Source organism: Xenopus tropicalis, chromosome 6 (assembly GCF_000004195.4).
Source record: "Xenopus tropicalis strain Nigerian chromosome 6, UCB_Xtro_10.0, whole genome shotgun sequence".
Taxonomy (NCBI): Eukaryota; Metazoa; Chordata; class Amphibia; order Anura; family Pipidae; genus Xenopus; species Xenopus tropicalis.
The window spans coordinates 32765012-32772484 of NC_030682.2; the positions used below are offsets into that span (position 1 = coordinate 32765012).

The following is a 7473-nucleotide window of genomic DNA, read 5'->3' on the forward strand; positions in this document are numbered from 1 at the left end:
TAGAGCTTTAATAAACACAATGAAAAAGACAGTCCTATCCTACAATATTACCTAAAAAACAGAATAAACCCAATCCAGATGGCAACTATTTAGCAATGTGGTAATTTTCCTTTAACACAGCCATGGGCCGGTTCAAGCAAGAGGGTGAAAAAAATGGGTCTGTTTTATAGGACAAAGGAGAAAGGGGTAATGTAAAATGAGGTGGAACACCTTCAGTTTCTTTACACTTACTGTGATAAAAAAGAAAGAAAGGGTGAGTGACAACAAACCCCTCCACAGAACATCTTTATGCAATTCATTGCCTTTTAAAGGTTTTCAGTTACAATTTTAAAAAAAAGCCATATAGAAGGTTCTGTGTAGGCTTAGTAGCTATTATCACAGGGAATTTATATACACAGTGCAAATACAGAATTTTATGGGAGAAAAGAACAGACCCTCATGAACAGATCCCTATGTTCAAGAACGCTACCTGCCTGTGTATAAGCTATGACCTTGATTTGATTAAAATGGAGATAGGAGACGGCCTTCATGTAATTCAGAGCTTTCTGGATAATGGGTTTCTGGATAACAGTTCCCATACCCCTATATGTATTGTATTACAATACCCATGCTAGTAGATCACAGTAACATTGTACACACGTTTCTTATTTTGTTTGGATTAGCCATTCCAATGGATTTAACGTAATTTGTTAAGGAGTACAATATCCAATTATTGGTGTTATTGGAACTCCTTTTATGAATCACTATTCTCGGCGCACCCAGTACAGTTTGCCCCAATGCTTACCAAGTTACCAGGGTACTTATGGGGAAGGGAGGATCATATAAATGTGCAAATATGCCAGGCCATCTACAGCAAAATGGCTGCAGAAGCCATTCAATTCTGTTAGTTATTACTGGTCAGTTAAATAATTTATCAAAACTGAAAATTAATTCTACACAGAACTGCTTAACAAATATAAGTGCCTTCATTTTAATGCATCTTCTTTCATAGCGGCAACTGTTTCCACCATGATAAATAGACTTGGCAAGTCAAAAGAATCTACAAAAGTTCTGATAACTATTTATCATTGAAATGGTGGGTGGGGGTAAAACCTGCATTGGCCAGTTGGCACAATATCATCCCAATCCATTGTGTATTTACCCACAATGCAGCATGTCATCGCATGAGTGATGGGGGATATCCCTGCAGTGAGCACTGTTTGTTTTTTGGTGTGCTACCACCATTAATTTGGGCATGTGGAGTGGTTTAAAAAGGGAGTGGTCAAAATGGCTTCCATTATTGGCCCTCCATTACATTGGTCCCCGGTAAAAATCAGACCCCCGGTATCACAGAAGTTGGATAGCAGTGATGTATAGAATGTTAACCCTTATTACAACTGATCTTTCAAGTCTTACTACCAGGATCTCTAATGTTAAATAAATGTGGTTTTCCTTCTTTAAAAAATAAATAAATAATAAAACATCTCTCTAATCCTGTAACCCAGTGGTCTCCAACCTATTTTGCACCATGGACCGGTTTCAAGCAAGACAATTTTTCCGAGGACCAGGGGTGGTGGATATAGACCTGAGCTTGTTTCCCTGCAACTAGATGCACCCAGCCCCCTTGCTCTTCTTACTCCCACCTAAGTGGTGACATCCCAAGACACTTAATATGGAGCTTTAAGTACTTTTGTTGGGGATTGTGATTCAGTATAACAAGCCATTTGTGTCATGTTTAATGCCACGGGCGGCTACACAAATGCTTCAGTGGGCAAGAGGCAAGTTGTGTGCACCAAACAAATTCTTGCTCCATCCATATCCAGTAAGCTTGTAGGAATATATATCTTAAACGGTCCCAATAAATATTGACCCTTCTAGGATCAGAAAAATGATTGTGTGAGTAAAACAAAGTCTCCGTTGACTGATTTGGTCAACAAATCACATAGACCATTGGTGAGAAAATCTTAATTTTATTTCAAAATTCTCAATTATAAATTACACTTTTACAAAAAAAAAACAATAAATATTTATTAAACAACTGATAGCAGGCTTATTAGAACAAATCAAGATGAACTATTCTGTGTAAAAGGCACTATGTTTTGGCAATTACTTTCTTTTATTTATTAAATAATTTAAACATAAAAAAAGAAATAAAATAATCATAAATTATACAATAAATGTAATTATCCTTATATAGAATCTGACTGGTGTTTGCTGACAGTTTTCCTATGGCTCTAGCAGTGAGGATAAAAGAGCAGCATTGCTTACCCTCTCTCCCTGTGGGCCTTTGTCTCCTCTGGGCCCCTGTGGGAAGTAACAGACTTACTAGCTGTTCATACATCACATGAAGAATGCAGACATTACAATAACAGCCAAGCCAGGCACTTCTAGCCCACGCCCTCTGCCTGTTGCCGAACTGTGTAAATCCCAGAATCTCCAGACAACTTTTGGCTGTAGAGGGATGCTGGGATCTGTAGTTCATTAACTGGTTTTCCCTTATCCAAGTTACACATTGGGGTGCTTTCTTGTCAGACATTATGTTGAATGCATTAGATACATTAGATACCAAGCATTAGAGCAGAAGAGTAATGCAATAACTCTGTGCTAAACCCAATAACAATGTCTCCAGGAACTGAATTAAAGGCCTTCTATATAAGTCAACCTGCTGTATTACAGCTAGCTGTTGATTCTGGGAGTTGCAGTTTACAACGGTTGCCAAGGCTCCCCCTCTGGAAATGTATAAACTGGTGACTGGTGTCTGGCCTTGATAATGGAAATAACTTTAGCAAATGGGGTTCATTTTAGGGGACCCCTTGAGGGAAAATGCTGATAAAAAAGCAAAGGACATTTTGTATTGTTTACCAGTTTTTAGTATATACATTAAAGATATTTAACCTGGGGCCTTCCAGCTATTGCTGAATCACAACTCCCAGTATTTCACCTACAGTCAAATGCTATTCCTGTAGCTCAGCTTATCTAATATTATATATGTTGCAGCTCAGCATACCTAGTCTTAGCTTTCTCTTAGTATATCTTATTTATAAGATCAACTAGCAGTTAGGCAGGTTATATATAGGCATTAAGGATGAACTTGATGGACGTGTGTCTTTTTTCAACCTAACTTACTATGTTGCTATGTTAGTTGGCTCTCAGAGCAAATCATATCTAGACTGGCTCTCTTTTCACTTGTCTTATCTAGAGTTAACTCTCTCTAAGAACAGCTTATAGAGTTGTCTCTTATCACATCTCTTTTTCAAGAGCTGGATTTCTCTTAGCTCAACTTATTTAGAGTTGTCTCTCTCTTAGCTTGGCTCTGTAAGAGTTGGCTTTCATCAGCATTACGAACAACAGGTCCTCAAAGCTCCAAGACAAATAGATCTGGAGATACTCTATGGTAGATTTACTAATTCTTAGAGTTTCTTACTGTGATGATCAAGTGGCCCTCCATTTGGTGTAGAATTAGAACTCCATGATGAAGGGCAATGTTAGTTGGTAGCTAGTACAATATAATAAGGGTCATTGGCAAACTTGGGCTCTCCAGATGTTGCAGAACTACAACCCCAAAATTCCTCTAACAGATAAAGGCTGCAGATGGTGCTGGAAGGTCTAGTTCAGCAATATATGTAGGGCCACGTGCTGTCCATCCTATAATATAAATTTGCCCTATATTTTCAATTACATTTATAGAAGACATGATTTTTCTCACTACTGTCCATACATTCCACCAGAAGAGGCAGGGGGCTGCCCCTCAGGCTGGAATAATAACCTCTGTAACAGCTTCTATATTAATAAGGGAGTTCAGGGAAGCCTGGAGCTAATCATGCAGCCGTAAAGCAGCTCTAGTCTCCTAGTATATGAGCTGCCCCTGACTCCAAGGCAAACTAGGTGCCATTCTCAGATAGCTGCATTCCTATCCTTGCTACTCTTGCTCAGCACTGCATGGTACTATAACTACACTTACAGAGAAACTAACATTCCTTTGCATAGAAAGCTAACCTCCCTCCTCAGTATTATTGATTCCCAGCCCTCCAGGTCTTGCTGAACTACAACTCAGCAACATCTAGAGGGCTGCATAATCTATATTACTCTTGTGATTATTACTGATCTGATTATTATATTACTCTTCTGCTTATTACTACCATCACCACCCCACCACCTTAGAGAGTCTATTAGTACACATTAACACAGATAGATTTTAGCATGCACACTTTAGTACAGACAATAAACACAAGAAGCGCTTACCCTCTAACTCTAAACTAAACTCCACAGACATTGCCCTATACTGACACATGGTTCCCATTACATTACACAAGCATGTCATTGCATCTATTGCTTAATGTCTCTGGGGTTTGCAAGCAGATTTTTCCAAGCGTGTCCATCTCATTATTCCAAAGTAAGCAATCTGGAAACCCATTCAGTTGAATGAAACACACATATATATAAGTGTCCTCAATTTCAAGAATAAAATCCATTGCAGCCAATTGGGATTTATCCAGCCATGAGTTTATCCGTAAATTGCTGAAGCTTAAAATAATCCGCATTTCCCTTATTTTCTCAAAGTATGGTCCACTCTGTGCTGAACAGAACTTGGTTTCCAGATTTCCCATCAGGAATATGTGACTTTGCCATGTTGACCCCTTTATGAGGGAAGCCCCACGTGGAAAGCCAGCCCACTCAGGAAGTCTGGGTGGGCTCATGCCGCATGGAGCATGTTAACAGGACAAGTCCTTACAATAACATGGTCATTCAGTTACACTAAATAAACAAACGCAACTGCAGGAGAGGGGGCAAGGCAAGGGGGGTAAAAAAGAATGCAAATATACTGACCTCAGCTGGAGAGGAAGAAGGCACAAGAATATGAAGAAACAAAAAAAGGAAAAAAAATGAATATTTGATCTCTATATCATAATATAAATGTAATCATGCCATGATAATTCTATACAGCTTAAAGTATTAAATATTATTTTGCTATAATCAGACAGGTTATATTCTAGTGATCAGGGCCTGTCCTGGCTTTCACTGTGCTGCTGCACTACAACTCCCAGCATTCTTTAAAGGACGCTGGATGCTTGGATCAACAGCATGAAAGAAATTGGGAATGGTGAGCAGTGTAATGGCCAATCAGAAATGTGCTTTTATTAGGTAAGCATTACTATGCAGATCAATGCTAATAGTTGTTTGGCCTCTGTGTGTTACTGCAAACTCCAATTGTTTATGAAACTATTGCACTCCTAACTGTTTATTGCTTCTGTCTGCACTATACAAACCCATAGAAATGGCATATATATTAATGCAGTGAGCTTCGATGAAACATCTGCCAGCAAATAGAAGGAATAAATACTTGTATGGGAACGGTACAAAACTGGAGTAGTAACACATAGCAGCTTGGCAGAATCGTGCTGCCTGTGAGTAAAGTTAAACTACTTTAATTCCCATCACAACATGTGAAAGTCAAAAAGTGACTAAAATGTTCCTAATGACAAACTGAAAAGGAAAACTGGATGTTATAATGTAAAATGGCCACCAGTGGGCGCTAAGCATCCATATAAGGAACACAGAGCATCAGCGCAACCTTCCAGTGCTGTGTCCGAAAAGAGACACTAGAGGGCGCCCGCTGTGCAGCATTAGGCAGAGACAATGCAAGTCCAACGCCCTGACTTCAAGATGAGCCAAGTACCAAAAACTTTTGTTCTGTGCATCCCGGAGGAATAACATAAATAACGTTCCTGCAGCCACTCACCGTGCCCTGAGCTGGCACCCTACTGCCCATACAGGGAACACACCTACCCACGGCACAGGGTTCACATACACCTTATACTGAATATTAGATTTATAAAGTCACACAACACTCACGGAGTATTTCACAATCTTGATACGCAGGCAATATCACTACATCGCAGCATGTAAGCTAATACTGAACTATAACTCCCAACAACTGGAAGTTGTATCTCAACACAAGTTGCAAAGCTGAAATCCCCATGCTTTATAGTAGCACACGTTTTAGAGTGTCATTATTTGGGTTACAGTCTATCCCCTTGTGAAACTGCCCCTCCCCGCCCAAGTGCAGGTTGCAAATAAAGGGCACTTACATTGGCATGTTGCTAGGTATAGTGTGACTGCCAGCAGCAGCACAGTCCGCATATCCACAAAGCTGAGCATGGCTAGCGGCTAGTCATGCAGACTCCTTGTGAGTGAGAGCCGGTGCTTAGGGCTTGTGCTGTACTTTCATGCGGTTCTTGACGGGCTATTCCAGACTTTCAGCAGAACCTGCCGCCCGCAACTCTAATCACATCATTGTCCGGCCAGTCCCATTTATTCGGCAGGAGGTTCCCTCGGTAGCGAGTCATAGGGAGCCTCTCAGCCAATGGCAGAGCGCAGCTGGCCGCAGCCCCGCCCCCCCGCTCCCCTGGCTGGAGGTCATGTTCTCCCCATCTCCTCAGCTTGTTGCTGGCAGCGCAGGGGAAGTGGTGACGAGGCGCTGTTGTTAAATTAGTTCCATTCTTCTGAGGACGTGGACACATCAGTTAAAAAAGCTGTCTCCCTCCTCCCAAAGTGGCTCTCCCCATCCCTGTGGCTCCCCTGCTGTGCCTTGTGGTGGCACCGAGGTGGTGCTGGTGGGCTCCATGATGGAGTCATCTAGGTCCTACCTGCTGCCAGTTACCTGTCCACATTCTCCACACACCAACAAAACCAGCCACACACACATACATAAGAACACACACATACACATGCAATATTCAGGATTGCTTTTCTCCCTCAGCTTTAATTCTTTCCATTCTCCCAAACACATTGCTGCCTGTTGAAATCATATAACAACCCCCATCCTATAAAAGCAGCTGCGTGATGAGATTTTCCAGAGCAGCTTTTGCAGAGAGGGGAAGGAGCAGAGTTTAATGGATTCACAGGGCAGAGCTCTGTCTGTAAATAATAGAGAAGGAAGCTGGGCGCAGTGAGGATCCCCAGAACTGTTGGACCTTCCCGTGCCGATGAGAACCCAGTAATCATGACAGGGAAATGGGAAACTATTGTGTCCCAGTAATGGGTGTGTGCGAGTGGAGCCCCTCCAGCCTATTCTCATTCCATGTGGGATGCAGAGGGGGGTGGTATGGCTGTGCAGCTGGGGAATGAGGCTGCCCCCTCCAGCTATATTCATATTTCTCCCCACTGTCACACACACACATTCCGGCCCAGACACAGACCTGCTCCAACACGTCTCTCCCATTGCAACAAATCTCCAAGCACAGAGGACGTGGCTGCTCCTTACTTACTGATTGTTGTCCAAGTTGAACTGCCATTGTTCCATCCCTGCTCCGCCAATCCCTTATTTTAGAGATATTTTCATTTATCTACTACCCCGAAGAAGAACAGTTTTAAGAATATTATCAGTTTTGTCAAGTTGGTCTAAAGGCATCTAGATCTACTGCTGAACAGCAGTAACTAGTTAATATCAGTGTGGCAAGGGGCAATGTCATCTGGACTTCTCTCCATTATGCC

General features: G+C 41.7%; 1 long non-coding RNA gene across 1 annotated transcript; it reads right to left on the reverse strand.

Moving 5' to 3' along the window:
• Positions 1-1606: 1606 nt before the first annotated feature.
• On the reverse strand, positions 1607-7187 carry LOC116411600. Its single transcript, XR_004223237.1, has 3 exons — positions 6069-7187; positions 4807-4811; positions 1607-2283 (listed from the first exon to the last, which is right to left on the reverse strand). It is a non-coding gene; the product is annotated as an uncharacterized LOC116411600 (long non-coding RNA).
• Positions 7188-7473: the final 286 nt, after the last annotated feature.